Source organism: Halichoerus grypus, chromosome 13 (genome assembly GCF_964656455.1).
Source record: "Halichoerus grypus chromosome 13, mHalGry1.hap1.1, whole genome shotgun sequence".
Classification (NCBI taxonomy): Eukaryota; Metazoa; Chordata; class Mammalia; order Carnivora; family Phocidae; genus Halichoerus; species Halichoerus grypus.
The window spans coordinates 48283383-48306187 of NC_135724.1; the positions used below are offsets into that span (position 1 = coordinate 48283383).

Sequence of the window (22805 nt, forward strand, 5' to 3'; positions counted from 1 at the left end):
ATGCAATTTAAAATATTTGGGTTTTTTATCCAGAATTTTCTTTTCTTTTCTTTTTTAAGATTTTATTAATTTATTTGACAGAGAAAGAGAGACAGCAAGAGAGGGAACACAAGCAGGGGGAGTGGGAGAGGGAGAAACAGGCTTCCTGCTGAGCAGGGAGCCCAATGTGGGGCTCAATCCCAGGACCCTGGGATCATGACCCAAGCCGAAGGCAGACGCTTAACAACTGAGCCACCCAGGCTCCCCTATCCAGAATTTTCCAGTGTTTTGTAGTGAGAAGGGGGCAGAGTTCAGGCTCTTAAGTTTGCAATATGTGTGTGACTGTTTCTTCAACCACAGTATACATTCCCTACATATGTTTCTTTGTATTACAAACATGGCCTCTAAAACTGTGCCAAGCACATATCAAATGATCAACAAGCATTTGACAAATGAATGAAGAAATGAATGGCATCTATCTCTTTCATAGAAAGATGGCACTGCTTTAGAGTCATGAGGATCAATCCTGACTCTCCCACTAACCAGCTATATCACTTTGGACAAATTACCTCTCTGGACCTGATTTTCTCATGTGCGAACTGGAGACCATCCCCACCTTACACGAGAGTTGAGAGGATTATTCTGTATTTCGTGCAGTGCCTGGCTAGGGCTCAGTTATCATGTGGGTCCGGAGGACACACACTGAATGTTTTCTACTTAGTGATAAAGGTTAAGTCTGGTAATTTAAAAAAACAAAACAAAAAAACCCCTTCTGTTATCCATTAGAAAAGTCTTGCCAACACTTGCAGCTCCAGACTGGAACCAAAGAAATAAATACTTAGGAGCCATCACATGTTTTTTTTTAATTCCCTCGAAAACCGGATCAATCAAGTGTTTTCAGAGAACTTCAGAGAAGTTAAATAACTTTCTAGGCTTTCCTAGTAAGGCAGAAAGAAGCATGTAAGCCTAGATCCATCTGACTTGTGTCAGATACCATAAGCTAATTAGATGGTAGAAGGGCACATATCACTTATGTCTGCAGCCTCAACTCCAGACAACTTGAGTAACTGGTCATGGGAGCATTTATTTGGACGTAAAGACCAAAGTCGAACCACCCAATCTCCTCTGCCATCCCAAATCTCCACCAATCCCAGGCAGCCTAACCTTCACAAATGTCCAGCTCCCTGAGCCATCCAGCCATCCCGAAGACCTCCAAAGCTGTGATTGAGATGTTGTCTCAGCTTCCACGTTTTTCCAAGATGTCGAGGTGTTTCGCCACCTATGACGGGAGACAAGACGTCATGGAAGATGAGAAAAATCATAGGGGTCTGTATTTACCTCCAAATCCAGATTAAAAAGAAAGCTACCAGATCAATGTACCATGTATTAGCCACATTAGCACGAGGAGATGCATTGGCAAACCGGTTAAGGGTAAGGCTTCAGATGCAGTCAGCCCTGGATTTGAACCCTCGCTCTACCACTTATTAGCAGAATGATCCAAGTGAGTTACAGAGCCTTAGTTGCCTTGCCTATACAGTGGGTATAAGGATACTCATCCCACAAGGTCACTATAAGGAATAAAATAACATTTAAATAAAATAACATGTGAGATGCTCTTACTACTACCTGACACTTAGTAAGCATTCAAAAAAAAAAAAATGGTAGCTTATTACCAATAATAATAATAAACATGTAAAGAACTTTGCATACATTAATTCATAATTCTCAACATTCCTGTGTAATAGAAACCATTACTCTGGTTTTACAAATGGAAAACCCGAGGCACAGAGAGGTCAGGCAACTTGCCTAGGTTCACACAGCTGGTAAGCAGCAGGGATAGAATGTAAACAAGGCTAGAGTCTGCCCGCAGAATCCACAGTACACTATGCTGCCTCTCAGCTCTCTCACTGCCATTATCATTATCAGTGTCAATACCATTACATGGTGGTGAAACTGGGGGAGGCAGAGACAGATACAGACATGAGAAGAAAACCAGAGCTCCACGTTCATCTGCTAGGGCGTCCGCAGACTAAGCCAGGAGACCATAGTGTGGGGGTGAAAATCTGGGCGCGCCCAGCCAAGCTTCCCAGAGAGTTCAGAGCCTCTAAAGCTAGGAGGGCACTTACCTGTCCACAAATGAGATCTACACTCCAAAAAAGATGAGACAGCCTACTGCCATACCACCCTGAACACACCCAAGCTCTTCTGATCTTGGAAGCTAGGCAGGGTCAGGCCTGGTTAGTACCTGGATGGGAGATGCCTAGGAATACCGCGTGCTGTAGGCTTTTAAAAGCAAAAACAAAAAAGATGAAACAGTTCCAAGCTTTGGGAAGACTGCAGAACGGTCCCCAAGTATTTGTGAGCAAATATATGTTCAGTATTACATGAAGCACCATGTGAGGTTTCCAAAGATGTTTAACTAGGAGCTTCAACCTTAGATGGGAAACGTGCCGTCACCCATTAAAGTTAGTGCTTGGTGAAGATAGGATTCAGCTGGCCTTGAGAATGGGACGATCGATGGTGGACAAGTAAGAATGTTCCAGGTGGCACTTGGCGGGTTCCTTCGGAGCTGCCATCTTGCGGGCTTAGGGGGAAAAAACAAGAACTTTGGTTCGCAGAGTGGCCTGCTCAAGGCAGCTGTTCCAGGAGAATACCCCACAGCCCATCGCGGGGCAGCCGAGTCACCTGGTCTGAAACAAACCAAATTTCTCACTTCCTTAAGAACATCACTGGGAAACACTAAGGTGAAAGGTTGATTTGGAAATAGCTAGGTTTCTGGCCCTGGAATTTTTCTGACAAGATGGATGCAGGAAAAATAAATTAATCTGTGCAGCAGGGTCAGCTGTGGAATTGTGAAAGAATGCTGGCCTTCGCTGCAGGAAGGGAAAGTGCTCGCAAGCCCTTCAATGAGGGCTCCGGGCTCCAGGAAAGGCTGTGTCTTGGCCTCTGCCCCACCCCCTCCCCCGTGTGTCCTTAAACCGGGAGGGGGGGAGGGGGCGGGAAGGAGGCCCCTGGGCTCGCTCTTCTGTGCTGCTCTGGACAGCGAATACTCATGTTTACTCTCACGGAGAAATCTTGGTCCTAGCTTAACGTAGAAAGAATTAAGGTTGGAAGTATTTTGTTTCAATGGAACCGAATCCAGATACATCTTGGGAAATTTGAAAATTCAGCTTGGAGAAAATAGATTAAAATTATACTTAATTAAAGCAAGAAAATTAGACACTTTGAGAACCACCCCTCCAGTGGTCATTCAATTTGTAAATAAATAACCACTTTATATTTCCTATGAACATCTATGTGTCATCAATATTTTTACCTTCCCTGCAAAATGGTAAGAATCTTAGCACTCCCGCCAATCCCTGTTCCAGTACATTGATAGCAGAAAATATTTTACCGATAGACTGTTTAATACTTTATACGATGCAACACAACAAATTTTTTCCAGAATTAATTTTTACTTATTTGCTCACCAGCATTTTCTGTATCATAAGGTACAATAATACAGAAGTATCAAAGATATAATACATGAGTAGTTTTTTAGATTCATTTTTAATTTTGTTGCAGTACTTCCTTGAATTCTTTTTCTTTTTCAAAATGGGCTCATGGGTAGTAAACAGGTATTGGCATTGTCTTAGACCCCCTGTTAAGTTTTATTTTAAAAATAAACTTTACTTTTGAGAACAGTTTTAGGTTTACAAAAAATCATGATTATATTACACTTTCCATATGCCCTGCACCCAATTTTCTCTATTATCAACATCTTACTTTAATATGATAACATTTGTTATAATTAATGAACCGATACTGATACATTAATAACTAAACTCCGTATATATTCAGATTTCCTTAGTTTTAACTAATGTCCTTTCCTTAAAAAAAAAAAAGGCAAGAAAATCAAAACAAAAAAGGGGTACTTCAGAGTCTAAGAACTAGCCTTCTCCTTTCATTTTAATTGAGAAAGAGCCTACGAAATGTGGGAAATGTTTCATGTTTAACCAATGTATTTCTCTATGTTAGAATTACATTTTTGTTTATTTAGTACTAGTTTCTTAACACCTGGTCTTTTCAAACCCAGCACCAGAAAACAGAAAGCATTCAAGGAAAATGAAAATCAGCTCCTTGCTCTGGAATGAAGATGCCCTCAGAACCATTTACAAAGCCCTACAGCTGGGCTGCTGTGAGAATAATCACAATTCCTGAAGCAAATCCCAGGACCATCATCTGGCAGTGGGTCAGAAGAATGGAACAATAAGTAATTCTCCTACCAGTTACATCTACATTTTCCCCTGGAATCTTCAGTAGAGACCAGAAGCCCCAGAGAAAAGAAAGGAAACCCAGAAAGAACAATGAAGGATGTGCTCAGCTAAGAGTTCGGAGAAGCTAACTCATTTCCTTTGGAAAAGTCATTAGTGTGCAAGATAGAAGGTGCAATCCCTAAAATGCATCTGTATGACTAACTTAATGGGAGTAAAGAAAGAAGGTGGCCTATTGATTTCTCATTCAAATTTAATAAATTACCCACCAGATTATTTGACATGCTCCTGAACCGAAGAGTCAGGGTTGAGTGGATACCAAGTTAGGTAGGAACAGGTGGGCTCCTGTTGAAAGGTTCTCTCAGCTTGCCAAATGTGCTGCTCCCCCAGGGAAGAAAAGGCTGGAAGCCACAGCAACCCCACAACCCCAGATTCTCCTGACCCCACAGCACAGCTCACCGTGAATGCCAGAGTGAAACTGATAGAAAGCTGAAATTGGACAGATACACCTCATTGGTTCTTATATTTAAACAAGGATCATTTTTTCAGAGATACAATTTGCATACATTAAAATCGACGCTTCTTAGTGCCCAGTCTGTGACTTTTGCAAAATGTATCCTGTAATCATGTTTCAATCGAAATATAGAACAGTTCCATCCACCCAAAATACTTCCCTAGACCCTTTTGTACATAAACACTCCACCCTCTCCCCAGCCCCGTGGCAGCCACTGATCTGTTTTCTCTTCATACAATTTTACCTTCTCCAGAAAGCCATAAAAATGAAATCATACAGTCCGTAACTTTTAAACCCTGGCTTTTTACACAGAGTCAATGCCCTTGAGATTCATCCATGTTAGTGTGTATATCTCAGAGGTCATTTCTTTTCTTTTCTTTTCTTTTTTTCCCTGAGTCTCCCAAGTCTGTATAATCTTTCACCAGCTGAAGAACATTTGGGATTTTTTTTTTTTCCAGTTTGGAGCCAACATTTACATAAAGGTTTTTGTGTGAATATAAGCTTTCACTTCACCTGGTAAATATCTAGAAGTGTGATTGCTGAGTTGTATGGTAAACCTAAGTTTTACTTTATGAGAAACTATGGAACTGTTTTCCCCTTTGGCTGCCCCAGTTTGCATTTCCCCGCACAGTTCCTAGGAGTTCCAGCGGCTTCGCATCCTCACCAGCAGTTGGTACTATCAGGGGGTGTGTTTTGTTTTCTAATTTGAGCCATTCTAAGAGCTGTGATACCTCTTTGTGGTTTAATTTACATTTCCTTGATGATAACTAATGATGATGAACATCTTTTCATGCCCTCCTTTGCCATCATCTATCTCCTTTGCTACAGTGTCCGAATCTTTTGCCCATTTTTTAATTGGTTTGTTCATTTTCTTATCATTGAGTTTTGAGACTCTTTTGCATTTTCTGGATACAAATCCTTTATCAGGCATGTGATGTGCAAATATGTTTCCCAGTCTGTGGCTTGTCCTTTCATTCTCTTAGCTGTGTTAAAGAAGGATCTTTTTACTTCAAATTACACTAGGTTATGAAACAGTGAACAATTAGTCACAAAAGGGTGTGTGGTTTGTGTTTGCTTTACTCCATTCATGACAGACCAGAAGAGTCGGTCGGCATGAATGGTCATGGTTGGTCTCCATTTAGTGCACAGTCTTGCTCTCATTACGTCCTAGGATGCAGTACGTGCACATGCCCTGGTACCCAGTGGCCACTCCACAGGGACTACTGAGTGACTGATGAACGGAGTGTGGGCCGCCCAGGAGAGTACAATGCAGATACAGGCAGAGAGGAACTGAACTACAGATCAGACACAGGTGGGGCCAGAACTGAACCACCAGGGGAAGAATTTTAAACCTTATCCTGTGGGCACTTGGGAAGTACCAAAGGATTTCAAAAAAAGGAAGTAATGGAATAGAATTAGCATTTTTTTGGAACTGTCCTACTGGAGGTAGCATAGAAAATGGACAGGAAGAGGAGTGACACCAGCAGCGAGACTAATGAGAAGACTGTTGAAATTTTCCAAGCAGGAGATGATGGATGGCTAAGATACAGACGTAGCGGCGGGGGCAGAAAGCAAGGGGCAGATACAAGAGATATTAAATCGACAGGATATCATTCTGCCCCAACATCATGTGAATTTGAAAACCTCTGACCAATACTGTTACGAGAAAGAATGCAGCAATTTGGGGGAGGGGTCCAATATGCATCATATAATTTTTCCTCCTAGACCCCATGCAAACTTATACACACCTCCTCCTAATTAGCCCCCCACTAGTCTTCACAGCCAAGTCTCTTTCATAAAAAACAAAACAAAAAACCTGTCCATTTGCTTTTTCTACTTCCTCATCTCCATTTTATGCCTTTTGAACTTGACATGTGAATGAATCACAATTTACTTTGAATCAGAAGCCCAAGTACATTCTACTATGATAACAATATTATTGAAATTAAGTAGGTAATTTAATGGTCCATGTAGGATAGATTCAACACGGATGTATGAAACAAGTAATCCCCTCTTTTTATGCTGCCCAATCAAATCCTATAAGTCACTTCTCCCCACCCTCATCTGTTCAGTCAACAACTGTCCAAAGGCATACAAACTTTGACATTTGAAGTGTCAGGACTCAGGACATATAGAGTTGGGATGTTGCCTTGCAGACATCCACTTTCACTGGACTCTCCAAGAAAACAACAGAAAGCATCAGGAGGTGGGTATTGCCCATAAATTATCATTTGCTAGGACAGTAGGAAATCTTTAGGGAAACAATTATTATATTCCTAATTTAAGTGCCCTTGAGACAATGCCTTTGGCACCAGTCTTCTTCGGCCACCTATTGTTGATGCCTGGTTCACTATCAAGATAACAACATCTGGGAGGATGTTCTAGTCCTGGCACTGCTATTCATAATTCTGAAAAGTTACCTAGTCCCCCAGCCCCAGTGTCTCCATCTACAGATGAGATTGGACTAGAGCTAGATCATCTTTAAGGCTCCTGATTAAACAAGATTTTGGTTATAAACCTAACTTCGGAGGAAACGTCTTCATTTATAACCATTGATCTTTAGTGAATTAGGGCAATAAATGTCTTTCTAAAGATTTAAAAGGGTGAACGCTCCTTTATTGTGCCAATGGAGCAAATCAATACTCTCGTCGTTCCACTGACTACAATTAATCATCTGGAACAAAGAAAAAAAATCTGGTGTCTGTTAACAAAGTCCCCCTTTTAAAAGAAATATCCAAATGTATATTCGCATGTTAACCACAGCTAAATGTTTTGCTACATAGAAGTCAAACAAAAGAACTCTGATTATTCTTAAATTCTTTTCAGCCATCATTCCACCCCCATTACTTATTGAAGGAAATTTCCAAAATCCCCTCTAAAAGAAACTTCACCACACAGACACACAGACACACACACACACACACACACACACACACACCTTTAGAACTCAGAGTAGTATGGACTATGTAACTTTTTTCCTCACAATACTCTCCAATTAAGAATTATTTTATAGGGCCTGTTCAATTTCCAGACTCTAGAGATGTGATTTCAAGAGACATAATCATTAGACCCAAATCCCATTACAACTATATTAAATACAGTTATATAGATACAGATAAATAGTCAGGTATAGTGATATACAGGTAGTTATGTAGACTTTGTAATAATAAGATTTCACCAGTACTTACCAGACAAAATCCAGGACCTGAACATTTATTTGACCTTAAGATGACATGTAGAAAAAATTTTAGAGTTATCTGTATCATATGGAGACACAAAACATGAAAAAAAATTTTATAGATTTGTATCTGTTCATTTTTTTCCCCTTTTATTATTTTCAGGTTTCCAACATTTCTTTAAAAATTTTTCCCAACTCTGAAATTATGTAGGTATTTTAATTTTTTTCCTAATATTTTTATTTGTTTACATTTAAGTCATTGTATCGGGGGCTTGTTTCTGTACACAATGGAACAAAGGAATAACACTTTTTGTCCTGTATGGAAATGGCTAGTTATGCCACTATTATTTATTACATAATTCATCTTAGGCCCCTGGCTGGCTCCTTCAGGGGAGCATGCAACTCTTGATCTCGGGGTTGTAAGTTCGAGCCCCACATTGGGTGTCAAGATTACTTAAAAATAAAATCTTTAAAAATAGATAAATAAATAAATCATCTTTTCCCCACTGAACTGAAATATTACTTCTATGATATATCAAATTGCTATATTCGTTGGACTATTTCTGGACTCCATCCATTGCCACTAAGTGATCCAAGGATATTTGTTGCAGTATTGTTTATATTTACAAAACCTGGAAAAAAATAGCTTGTCTGTCAATAGAAGAATTGATAAATAAGTGATGGATTATCCATGTCACAGAATATTATTTACCTAGGAAAAAGATTGAATTGATTTATATATATCTGGACAGAAAGCCATGAATATTAAACTTTCTTTTAAAAAAAAACAAGTTGAGAATAATTATTTGATAGATAGAAACTTCTATAACTGAATGTATTTGGGGAAAAATGTTTACATCAATTATTTCAGAGATTAATGAGGAGGGGAAGAATATTAACTTTATAGGTGTCTGAACTGCTTAATTTGTTGAAATAAGCAAGTGTAACTTCATGTATATACATACATATCATAAATAAAATGTTATATATTTTATTTTAATTAAAATATTAAAATAAAAATTTATATTTCATGCATCTCCAAAGAGGTTGACAGCAATAGCCCACACTGCCCCATGTTAGAATAGCAATATGGGGGCAGTGCAAATGTCCTGCTGGAATGAGGTACTGATAAAAACAGATCTGGACTGACCCCATGGCTGGAATACTACCAACTAAGGAAACTGGCTTTACCCAGTTCTGCTTGTTTCTAAGAATTTAAAGAATAATTCCTGAAGCAGAGTTGCCTGGTGCAGATCATTCCTGAAAAAGAAACAATCAACAGTGGTTTTATGGTGCTTGGAGTTCTCTGCCCTAGAGTTTATTATTCCCCTCTCCCTAATACTTACAAAGAGGGATTTGCTCCAGGGTCTGGCCTTCATCCTTTACACCAAACATATTACCAGAAAAAGCAGCTGTTATTCTCAGGTGAACATGAACTCACAAGCACAAACAAATAGATACCTGAGGAGAACTTCTTTCATTGACAAACAGCAAGCTAAACAATACATACAAGGTAAAGCAGCATTGAAAAAAAATAGACCGAGTATTTAAAATGTGCATTATATCTATACATAAGGAAATAGGGATTATATTAGAGTCATAAAGTAAGAATTTAATATCATAAGAAAAAAAGTAGAAAAGTTAAATATAAAATACATAAAAATTGAAATAAGGAACACAATAGATGGAAAAAAATAACAGAAGAAAGAATTAGCAAAATTAGGTAGAGGAAGTTTCCAAATAGGCAACAGAAAAGGATAAAGACACATTACAAGAAAAGTTAAGAGATTTAAAAGATAGAATACATGTGAATGTCTAATAAGAATCCAAGAAGAAGAGAAGTTGTTTTAATGAAGAACAGGAAGAATGTGAAGAAATAATGAAGATAAATATACTAGAACCTTTAAAAAACTTTACTCACCAATTAAAAGACAGAGACTCTAGAAGTGGATTTTAAAAATAAAATTTAAAAATATGTTGGCTACAAGAGAGCTACTTAAAAAGACAGAAATATTAAAAAATAAAAAATAGATAAACACATGCTAAGGAAGTATGAACCAAGAAAAAATTTGATGTAGCTATCTTAGCACTTAGAAAATAAAATTTAAGGGCAAAAAAAATCAGAAAAAGAAGGGCAATATATGCTCAAAAAAGAGAAAATGAAGATATAACCATCCAAAATATAGGCACCTAACAATACAATCTCAAAATGAATAAAGCAATAACTGACATAACTATAAGGAGAAATACATAAATTAACCATTATAGTTAGAAATTTTAATAGACCACTCTCAGGAACTAATAGGTGAAGCAAAAAGAAAAAAAGAGGTATTGAAGATCAGAACAGTATAGTTAACAACCACAAACTATTTGATATATATAGAACTCCACATTCAACAAACAGAAAAACACATTCTTTTCATGTACATGTAGAACATTTGCAAAACAAGACCATTTATTAGACCATAAACGTGGCTTCAATAAATTCTATGTCTCCAAACATAATAAAATAAAATTACAATGTATTTCCTTAAAAATACTATATGTATTGAAACCAAACAGCATACTATAAGTTAATACTATGTTTTGCAACTAAATAACCTTTTAAACAACACTTCATTCAAAAGAAAATTAATAAATATTTAGAATTAAATACTAATGAAGCATTATATGTCAAATTTTGGATGACACAGCTAAAGCAATACTAGAGGGAAATTTATTTATTTATTTATTTATTTCAAGATTTTATTATTTATTTTAGAGAGATACAGAGCATGAGCAGGGGCAGCAGCAGAGGGAGTGGGAGAAGCAGACTCCTGCTGAGCAGGGCTCATTCCCAGGATCCTGAGATCATGACCTGAGCCAAAGGCAGACACCCAACCAACTGAGCTACCCAGGCACCTGGGAAATTTATTTATTTATTTATTTATTTATTTTTAAAGATTTTATTTATTTATTTGACAGAGAGAGAGAGTGCACAAGCAGGGGGAGCGGCAGGCAGAGGGAGAGGGAGAAGGAGGCTCCCCACTGAGCAGGGAGCCCAATGTGGGGCTTGATCCCAGGACCCTGGGATCGTGACCCAAGCCGAAGGCAGACGCTTAACCAACCGAGCCACCTGGGTATCCCAGAAATTTATATTTTTAAACACATTTATCAGAAAACAAGCAAGATTATAAGCAAGTAAGATAGGAATGCAACTCAAAAAATTGGAGAAAGTATAACAGAACAAATTCAAAAAATCAAGAAGAAAGTGTAACCTTGATTCCAATATCAGATAAGGATATGCTAAGAAAAGAAAAATTAGGGGGCACCTGGGTGGCTCAGTTGGTTAAGTGACTGCCTTCAGCTCAGGTCATGATCCTGGAGTCCCTGGATCGAGTCCCGCATCGGGCTCCCTGCTCAGTAGGGAGTCTGCTTCTCCCTCTGACCCTCCCCATTCTCATGCTCTCTCTCTATCTCATTCTCTCTCAAATAAATAAATAAAATCTTTAAAAAAAAAAAGAAAAAAGAAAAATTAGGGGTGCCTGGGTAGCTCAGTTGGTTAAGCCTCCAACTCTGGGTTTAGGCTTAGGTCATGATCTCAGGGTCCTGAAATCAAGCCCCATGTTGGGCTCTGTGCTCAGTGAGGAGTCTACTTGCCCCTCTCCCTCTGTTCCTCCCCCACCTCGAATAAATAAATTTTAACAATCTAAAAAAGAAAAAAAAGAAAAAATTATAGGCCTCTCTCACTTATGAATGTAGAAGTAAAATATTTATTTATTTTAGAGAGTGCTAGCAGGGGGAGAAGCAGAGGGAGAGGGAGAGAGAATCTGAAGCAGACTCTGCGCTAAGCACAGAGCCTGATGCGGGGCTCGATCTCATAACCGGGAGATCATGACCTGAGCTGAAACCAATAATCAGACGCTTAACTTTATAAATCCTCTCTGGAAAGTTTAAACTCTAATAAAAGAGGTACAAAATGATCTGAATTAATGGGGAGATATTCCTTGCTCTTGGATGAATTGCCTGAATTCTCCTCCAAATTAAGGATTCAGTGTAATTCCAATTGGACTTTTTTAGGAATTCAGTAAGCTTATTCAAAATTTATATGGAAGAAGTAACCACAAAAATGTCTAACTGGCTTTATAAGAGATTGAAGAAGGGGACTTAGTCTAACATATATTGAATACGTGTTCAGATACACTGAAATGCCATTATAATAAACGCAGTGTAATGTATGCATGAACTAACTGACCAATAGGACAGAATTAGAGACTTCAGAGATAGACCCACACATACGTGGAACTTAACATTTGATAAAGTGGGCACCACAAATCCATCATGGAAGGTCTGAGTGTTCAGTAGATGCCTGGGGAAGACTTGCTCACCATAAGGAGAAAAAACAAAACTCAATCCTCAACTAACACCAGAAAAAATGTGGACTCAAAATGGATGACAAACGTAGGTATGAAAGGCAAAACTATAAAGTCGACAAAAGAAAGTATGGGAGGAAATCTTCGTGACCCAGAGGCAGAGGCCTCCTTAAACAAAACTTCAAAAACATGAGCTGTTAGGCAACAACAGAAAAATTAAATTTAATTATATCAAAATTAGGGATTTCTGTTCAACAAAAGGTAGTAATTAAAAGGAAGATAAAATAGGAGAAGATATTTGCATTGTCTAAAACCAACAAAGGATAAGTATCTATATATGCAAGAGATGATAGAAGTGAGGAATGTGGATAAAAGGAAGAATCAGATAATAAAATAAGAGATAGGCCTGCCACAAACCGCTGGTGAAAATATGACATGATCTTAGAATCATGGTTAACCTCATTCTGCATCTGAGATCCATGGGGAAAAAAATACAGTTCACCAAATCTGAGACACTTTTTTTTTTTTAAGTTAAAATTGTTTATTTTCAGAGACGAGACTGTAACCATGTAACGGCATTCCACTTAAAGACAGAACACATAGTCCAGCACTATCTTATATAGCTGACAATTAAAAGCAATTTGTTTCTGTCTACCTTTTATTTCTAAGTATTAATCATCTTAGGGTTCAAATCTAGAAAGTTATTTTTGTACAAAGGTTAGCTGCCCTCCATTTTTTTTCAAAATAATTACTTTAAAAGATTCTGCTGTCTCTATAGTTAAGGCTGAAAGAACACTAAAAATACTCAAACTTGCATTTTACTAGATTTTCTTTGCTACCACTAATTTTTGCAACCACATAATTTACATCCAAACTTACAAGGTTGTATACACTAATTTAACTGTGAATCATTTTTTTGTATTCAAAGTCTTAGATTATGTATATGAAAGCTAATTTATTAAACCTTTGTACACAAAGATGAACATAGCTGTATAGCAAACTTATATGAGGAATGAAGTTACAAAAAAGTAAAAGTGTTATTAAAATTGATGCATGTAAATCACTTACAAAAATACCCCAAATGGGGTAAAGCTGCTCATCCCTGATTTTTCTCATTTGGTTGTCAGAGTTGAAATATGAATTTAAAATGGTTAGAATTTGGGCGCCTGGGTGGCTCAGTCGTTGAGCGTCTGCCTTCGGCTCAGGTCATGGTCCCAGGGTCCTGGGATCGAGCCCCGCATCGGGCTCCCTGCTCGGCGGGAAGCCTGCTTCTCCCTCTCCCACTCCCCCTGCTTGTGTTCCCTCTCTCGCTGTGTTTCTCTCTGTCAAATAAATAAATAAAATCTTTAAAAAAAAAAAATGGTTAGAATTTTTTCTTTTAAAAAATGATGTATTAAACTTATATACAGGATAATTAGCAAAATGTAGAAAGGGAAAACAATGTACAAAAGACAGATAAAAACCATCACTCCCGACAGACACAATCCAAAAGTAGTAGAAACCTTAGCAAACCATCTCTAAACCAGCTCTTACATTCCCGCCAAGTTCTTATCAATAAGAATAAAATATAGTAAACCAGCAAGCCCAGTCTTTCTGTTCTTTAAAACAGGCCTGACTTTAGGCCACAATTAAGCTTTGGATAGATTTTTAAACATGGGAGGGACAAATCGGAAAACAATTTTATCTCCACTTGGTACTAATTAACAGAACACAAAGTTATAGATAATTAAATAGTTCTTCGTGCTAAGTCAAGCAGCTATTCAGAGGCCTTTTTGTTTTTCTGCTGGTTTTGGGGCGAGTTCTTTAGCAAGTTTCTTATCCTGAGGTACATTCCAGTAGATTCTGCCATATTCTCAAATTCAAATGGCGTTATTCCAGTTGCAAACTTGCTCATGTCAGGTACAGGACTATGAATTTTAGTGGCCGTTGAAGGACTGGTGTCCACATGAAGGAGCTTCTGACTGCCTCCGTTACTAATGTGAGACACTTTTTTTTTAAAACATTTTATTTATTTATTTGACAGAGAGAGACACAGCGAGAGAGGGAACACAAGCAGGGGGAGTGGCAGAGGGAGAAGCAGGCTCTCAGCCAAGCAGGAAGCCCGACGGGGAGCTTGATCCCAGGACCCCGGGAACATGACCTGAGCCGAAGGCAGGTGCCCAACGACTGAGCCACCCAGGCGCCCCTGAGATACTTTTTAATTGTAACATGTCCCATTATTTTATGTCACTAAGAAAAATTACCAACTAAACTATAACAGAATGCTTTCTTATCGTGTAAATTTTAATATTATACTTTTGCAAGTGCTTTTAGACTTAGTTGGAAAGACTTTTAAAATGGTATCTTTGACATCTATAAAAAGAAAGAAAATATAAATGAAATAAATTGATTAAGGTATTTCTAAAACTCCTTTATATATACTCAGAATCCAATTACTTTTTAATTCAGACTCATCACCACCCATGCCATGCAGTTCCGTCCTCATCAAGAGCGTTCATCATGCAACTTTTCTTAGAAGAGCAAATGAAATTGCTGACATCTGTGACCAAAAAGTGGCAATTTCATATGGCTCAACCTGACAAAAATGGTTCTGAATTACCTTTGGAAACATCAAGAGATTGCAGTTGTCCCATCATGTCACCAAGAATACTATCCAAAGTCACTCATGTACAAGCAAGGAAAACACTTGTCGCAACTACCCAGCTGACCAAGAGCAACTGAAAGATGTCCTGTGGATTATGAGTGGGGTTCTAATTTCAGAAGTGGTTTTTTTTTTTTTTTTAAGATTTTATTTATTTATTTGACACACACACACACACACACACACACACACAGAGCACAAGCAAGGGGAGTGTCAGGCAGAGAGAAGCGGCTCCCCACCAAGCAAAGCGCCCGATGCGGGGCTCGATCCCAGGACCCTGGGATTATGACCTGAGCCGAAGGCAGACACTTAATGACTGAGCCACCCAGGCGCCCTAATTTCAGAAGTGTTAAATGGAAAAGAGGGTCTATCTTAGAATTGATGAATACAGTAAAATGTTAATCATCAACAGAAATAATAAAAACTAAATGAATCAATAATAATAAAGTGGTCAGCGCCTCACCCTTGACTCCCTGCACTCTGCTCTCCAGCACGTGCCTCCTGCACTGTCCTGCACTCGGTCCGTGCCTGCTCACAGCGGAGGCCAGACTGTGGGGACCTAACACCCCGGGGAGCAGCTGTCAGCCAACAGTGGATGGGAGTCAGAGGATAAGTACCTCAGCTTCCTTGACCTTCAAGGGAGGAACTCTGTGGCTGGTTCCTCATCATCTCCCAGAGTTCCTCGGGGGGTGGGGGGTGGAGGGCCACTCGCCCCCAGTAGTAGCTGGTTCAGACACACCCTAGAGTGGCTTCCTTCTCTTCCCTTTGCTCCTTCTCCATGTTCTGACTTACGCTTCCTGTGATCGCCTCCCAAATAAACCACTTGGACTCAAATCTTTGTTTCAGGGTCTGTTTCTGGGGAGGTACAACCTAAGACAGTGAGCAAATCTTATCCAGGAACCTTGTAGCATTTGGCCATCATCTGACACAAGAAAATCATGAGCTTCCCTCCCCAACCCTCACCAAGAGAACATCTTGCAGCCTCCCACCTTCTCCCTGCAGTCTATGCCCATTCCACTCTTTGACTTCTCAGCTTCCCCCTCTCCTTCCCATTTCGCCTCTCCTATCCCTCCTCATATAAACTCAACTTTGCTTCCTTTCCCTCTAGAGCTTCCAAGAACCAAAGAATCCCTCATTGTGGGATGCAATGAGCAAAAAATTCTCCATATAGAGTTGGACCCTGGGTGAGAGAGAAGAGGTGTGTTCAAAATTTTTTTTTAAATCATTAAATTTAATTAAAGAATATTAAATGAACAAGCAATTTTATCCCTAAGACATTCATGCTTAGTGGTCAACATGCATCAGAGATGTTCAGACTGTCTCAGAATACAGGAAATGTTTGCATGTAGCCTGCTAGCCAACAAATCTCCTTCAGTGGCCAGGTGGAATTATCCCAAGGTACAGAGCTATGAAGATGTCAAAAGGCAATGGTGAGAAATACAAATGGCCAACAAGCATATGAGAAGGTGTTCAACATCATTAATCATTAAGGAAATGCCAATCAAAACCACAGTACGGTATTGGCTTAGTCACCTCCAGCTAGCGGAACAAAATATTTCACACTGGGTGGCTTATCAACAACCAATATTCATTTCACACCATTCTAGAGCCTGGAAATCCAAAAATCAGGGTGCCAGCAAGTCAGGTTTTGGTGAGGGTCATTGTCTAGGCTGCAGATGGCTGCTTTCCCAGTGTATCTGTACAGGGTGGGAAGAACAAGCTAGCTTTCTGGCCTTTTCTTACGAGGACACGGATCCCATTCACAAGGGCTTCACCCTCATAACCCAATTACCTCTCAAAGGCCCCCTCTCCAAATACCATCACACTGGGATTAGGCTTTCAACATATGAATCGGGAAGGTGGACAAATACTCAATTGCAGGTATTCTTTCACATTCATTAGGATGGCAACTACATAAACAAAAAAAGAACAGAAAATAAGCAAGTGTTGTAAGGATGTGGAGAAATTGGAACAACTGTGCACTGTTGGCAAAATTGTAAAATGGTGGAGTTGCTATAGAAAACACTGTGTTGGTTCCTCAAAAAAGTAAAAAAAGAACTACAATATGATCTAGCAGTCCCACTTCTGGATACCCAAAATAATTGAAAACAGGGACTAGGACAGATATTTTGTACACGTGTATTCATAGCAGCCTTATTCACAATAGCTGAAACGTGGAAGCAACACAAATGGAGAAATGAAATATGGTGTATTCATACGATGATATATTATTCAGCCTTAAAGAGAATGGAAATCCTATCACCTGCTACAACACGGATGCACATTGAAACATTACGCTCAGTGAAATAAGCCAGTCACAGAAGGACAAATACTGCGTGACTCCATGTATATGAGGTATCTAAAATAGTCAAACTCATTGAAACAGAGTCCAATGGAACCAGGGGCTAGTGGGAAAAGAGAAATCAGGAGCTATTGGTTAATGGATCTAGAGTTTCAGATTTGCAAAATGAAAAAGTCTGGAGATTGGTTGCACACTGTTGTGTGATATACTTAACATTACTGAGCTGTATACTTAAAAATGGTTAAGATGGTAAATGTTATGCTCTCTGTATTTCACCACAATTTAAAATAAAAATAAAAAAGCAGGGCACCTGGGTGGCTCAGTTGGTTAGGCGTCTGCCTCTGGCTCAGGTCATGATCCTGGGGTCCTGGGATCGAGTCCCACGAGTCCCTCTGCTTCTCTCTCTCTCATGAATAAATACCTAAAATCTTAAAAAAAAGAAAGAAAGAAAGAAAGAAAGAAAGAAAGAAAGAAAGAAAGAAGGAAAGAAAGAAAGAAAGAAAGAAAGAAAGAAAGAAAGAAAGAAAGAAAGAAAGAAAGAAAGAAAGAAAGAAAGAAATGGCACCTTTTGAACTGGGAGCTGGGGGGCCCAGTAGGGGAGTGGGGGGTCCTAAAAAGTTAAAAACACTTCTTAACCTCTATTCTGCAATTCTGCCTTAGTATTAGTAAATAGACAAATATATGAAATGAACCACTGAGATAGCCCATGAGCAAGCTCCAGGCCAACATCAGGTCTCAGCATAAAGCAGTAACGAACACACTACGAAAGCTCTTCTGAGCAGGGACTACTTCTTATGCTTGTTTTATGCTCCCTGAAGCTCTGATTATTTATGCCAATTATGGGTGAATAAAGGTAATATGGACTAGTTTGCTTTTTTTCTCTCTTTCTAACAGAAGAGAAAAAAACTCATAGAAAGAGGGACTATGTCAAACATACTTGGTTAGAAATCTCTTATGAAAAAAAAACCACTAAAGCAAATACCTTTTTTGTTATAATGATCCCGTAATATAAAAGGACTCAAAATTAAAAGCACACAATGGCTTATTGCTGTACCTGAACCAAAGGTAGTAATGTTTATTGAATTATTAAAGAAGCACGTAGATAACCTATGATATTAGAGCTGTGTCTGTGAAACCCAATGTATTGTTCTCAGGGGACTGCCCCAGAGGCCCACCCGCACCCCCTTTTTGCCGGCACAAATGGATTTGACTACACAGATGAGGTCCTCCACCAGTGCCATATTTAACAACAGAACATGTATTTATTCCCAAATTTTGTTTATTAAAAAAAATAAAACACACACCTTTGCATTTCCATCCCACCAGGGAATAGAGTTTTAATGAACACACGAAGCAACTAGGTGACATCTTTATCAGCCCTCATAAACCTTGATTGAACACACAGCGATAAGGCCTGTTTAAACTATCCTCCTGATAACAGGCCTGGAGTCAGCACCGGCCTTAGCAACCAGCCGGGAAAAGAGGCCTCTCCAAAACCCCGAGTTCAGGCCCGCTAGGCCTAGGGAAGCTGCAAAAAATCCAAAGCTCCAGGCAGCTGGTTTATTTGGGGGTGACAGCAGGATGGTGGGTAGGTGGGTGCAGGCCGGTCCCCCGGGGTTTTCTTAGAAGGAGACTCTCCCAAATGAGCTTTGGCACCTGGGAGTGAGGAGGAGGCTGGAGAGAAAAGGGTGCTTTAAGCCCTAGTGACCTTTAGCATTTACATCTGCAAACACAGAGCACTCCAGAGAGGCGGTTTTAAAGGATTTGGGAATGGCCCGCTCTGGTTTTCTTTCCACCAGCGTCATAAATGAGTGAAAGGTACAGACATCTGAAAAGAGCTGGGAGCCACGGGACTTTTCTAATAAGCTCTAAGTCTCATCCCTACAGCCCTTTGCTTTTATGCTCTAGCACCTCCGATCACTCGCTGCTTGGAATCCCACCCCCTCGCCCTCCAGCCTTTCCCGTCCAGAGCCCACAGCGCCCCCCACAGGCTGCAGCGTCCAGAGCTGTCGGTGGGAGAAGCTCTGTTCTGCGAACCCACCGGTGGGCTTGTCCCGGCAGCCTCACCCAGATGACGTTCACCCCACCCCCCGCCCCCGGAGGCAGGCTGAAGACCCCACTCCCCACCCCCACCCCCGGCAGCCGTGGAAAGTGCTCTGGATCTCAGGAGCCGTGGCCCCTGGTTCTAGCCCCAGCCCTCTCCGACCAACTGGCACTCCTTGGGTACGGCTTGTAACTTTCCCGGGTCTCGCTTTCTTCAACTGAAAGCAGAGACAGTTGGACACAAAGGTCTTTCAGAAATATTTCAGGCCCGCAATGAAATGATTCCATTAAGAAGCATTTTCCATATTCCCCTAAGCTCCCTCTCCCCCAATTTTTTGATAACATTTAATCACCACAGTGGATTATCTTACAGGTCAGGACGCGAAGTATGCACTAGGTCATTTCCTACACCACCAAGATATCAGTTTTCACAATATGCTCCAACACATGGCTGACAATAAAATTTCCCCTCTTCCTCCCCAACCCCCTCATTAGACTTGCCTCCACTGAGGGCAAAGTCAGCTCCCGGAAAATGCCTTCCTGAAGGTCAGTAACTAGAGCTTTGGCAGAACAGTAGTGGAAGGAAGTTGTACCAGCTGGTAAATTCCACTGTCCTATGGAAAACACCTGGCCTGTCTGTGTTCCGGGACTTGTCTCTTCAGACGCGTTTGCGAAGGAACTCAAGCTCTTTTGACCCAGGAGGTAAATAGGAAGAAGTTCATCTCTAGGGAAACTGGGTTTAATACGCTGTCTTTGGAGGTATACCTGCTCGTGTTCCTGGCCAGCAATTTCTCTTGAACGTTTACATGGAATTTTCTATTTGTAAAGTGGTTTCCCATTACTTTGCCTTAAATCTACATCCCCACAACAACAGTATGGTTCATATTATTTGTGTTTGTTTGGTTTTTTATAAAGAAGGGATTTTATGCACAGGGAGAGAGAAAAAGCAAGCAAAGTGACAAACTAATAAATACTGAGGCAAATATTTTGGTTTTATGGGTGATAATCTTACACACATCAGTACACTGTATGTATTTTCCAAACCCAAAAGTAGCACATGAAATTTGATGACCATGGATGTGCTTTTCAGGAAGATGAGGCAGGAGAGCTGAAGCTCCAACTGCCTGGGGCAATTCCCTGTCGTCCCCAAACCTACAGGAGATCCTGGGATCCAGTCCACAGAGCAGAGATGCCGAGGCTGTCAGCACACTCCTGTGCTGAGTCATCATAATATTCATGCATCAAAGGGAAAAGAAGTAGACCTCAACGGAGTACCAATTAATCTATACTATTTCCTTATATACTTCCTTGCATTCAGAAAGCTTGCCTTTTTTTTTTAACCATTTCTAGATTTAGGGTGCTGATATAATTTATCATCCAAACCAGGAATTTGAAAAGAGGTACCATATTAATAATTACAACTGGCATCAGCTAGGACTGGCCAAGGCAAGTAGGACATCTGTTCACCCTACGTACACACCTGGGACACTATTCCTATCCCTTAGAAGCCATGCCTCCCACAACTCAGCCTAGATTATTTTATCAGATTTTCCTCTGGTCTATGAAGATGTAATATGTCCAGGTCTGGACGATTATAATTTTTATTTATTCCTTCCTTCAGCGAATATTACTGATCTCCTACTATGTGGGAGGCAATGAGGTATCTGCTGGTCACCTCCAGGAGCTGGTAGGTTAGTGGTAGGATAGTGGTGCATAGACCAGGGCTAGAGCCCTGGCTTCCCCTTACACACAGCACCTGGCTTTTCTGAGCCTCAAGTGTCCTACTCCATCAAAGGGTGATAATAAAGTACCAAGTAGGATCGTCGTGAAGGTTAAATGAGTCCACGTATGTGAAGTGCCTGGCCCGGAGGAAGTACTATGGAAGTACACCTATTTCTGACTTAGGCACTTCATTTATAGTGAATTTTCTCACTATAGATGTAGCTAAGTCCACAAAACACTCATTCATTCACTAAGTGGCCACCAGATGAGGACACTAAGGAAGACACAAGAAATCGTAAACAATGTAAATCTCTGTGTCTTGGGACTTTTCCAGTGAATGGAGGAGAGAAGACATTCACAAATGGAAATGAAAAGAACCCCATGAGTATTTTTAAAAACCTGTGCTTAATAATTCTGACTACACATTAGAATCATATGAAAAGCTCTTGAGAAAAAGCAGGGACTCTCCCACTTAACAGCTAAATGAGATGCTCTAGGGGTAAAGCAAATGACGCTGAACGTTGATGAAAGCAGTGTTTCCCTGTCAGTGAGTGGTCCATGACTAAGCTGTGAAGCCTTTGCCACAGTTAGTAACAGACGATCGGTTAAGATCTTTTGAGTGTTTACTGTGCGCCAGGTACCGTACCAAGAGCTCCGTGGGTTGGTTTGGTCCAAGACGGCCTCGGCCTCGTGCACGAAGAGTTGGGGCTGGGACTGTGAAAGATAGAGAGGAAGAAGCAGGGCTTTTTGGGATGCGAACGAGAGCGTTTCGGCGCCAGGTGGAGCGTGCATTTTTGAACTGAGGACAAATAGAAGAATGAACAAATTTCAAAGTAAAGCAAGTGGTTTTATTTTACGTGTAGTCCACATGTCCTCTGTAGGGATTACTGAAAGAGAACATTCATCCAAAGAATCTTAAACTGCAAAATGTATGGCTTCCATAGGCATAAACCAGAGCCAACCTATATTCTGTCTTCATGGGGCTTTGTGTAACTGACTATATTCACAACACAGCTACAGTGAGACTCCATGGAAAACAAAACAAGAGTGGATCGGAGTAAATTCCTTCCACTTTGCCCTTCCTATCTCCTGACCTCTGCTCTGTTCCCTACAAAACCAGCAGTGAGTTCTCAGGGATCAGCCTGGAAGCAGCACTTTGGAATCTTAAATTTGACTTTTGCATAAACAAAAATAAAAGAATCAACAATCAGAGAGAGACAGAGAGACAGAGAGAGAGATGATTAGATTTTAAGTTATAAAAATAAAATGAAAGCATGGCCTCATACAGTGCAGACTCTCTCTAAGAGGACTTATATGAACTAGGGTGTTAGTTAGAAATGGAACAACTGTGCGAAAGCCAAGATTACACAGGCAGGAAATAAACCCATCATGTCACACCATAGGATTTTTAAGATAAAAATTCTTTATTGAGCCTTATTCCAGAAAAACCCAAACCCCCCTCCCCGCCCCCCCTCCCCTCCACCCAGGGCTGCATTAAACAGGTAGGCCTTTCCTGATTTGTTAGACAACAACTTTTCCGGCTCCTACAATGTGTAAGACCCTATTCAAGGCAAAGGGCAGAGGGGAGGGGCCGGCATCGGCCCCCTGGGAGACACTCTTTCAATTAAAGATTTGCATTTCTTCTACCACCTTCTGCTGCAGTCTGCATTTTTTTCCCCCTATCATCTCGTTTTGATTAAAGTATTCGGGGTAATCCTCTGGCAGGACAATCCTTCATTTATTGTGCAAAGTCTGTGCTAATTCATAGATCATCCTGACACCTCTATTAATAACGAACACCGGAATTTCACATCATAGACC

General features: G+C 40.2%; 1 pseudogene; it reads left to right on the plus strand.

Moving 5' to 3' along the window:
• The first annotated feature begins 2146 nt into the window (after nucleotides 1-2146).
• Nucleotides 2147-2264, plus strand: LOC118527455 (5S ribosomal RNA; annotated as a pseudogene).
• Nucleotides 2265-22805: the final 20541 nt, after the last annotated feature.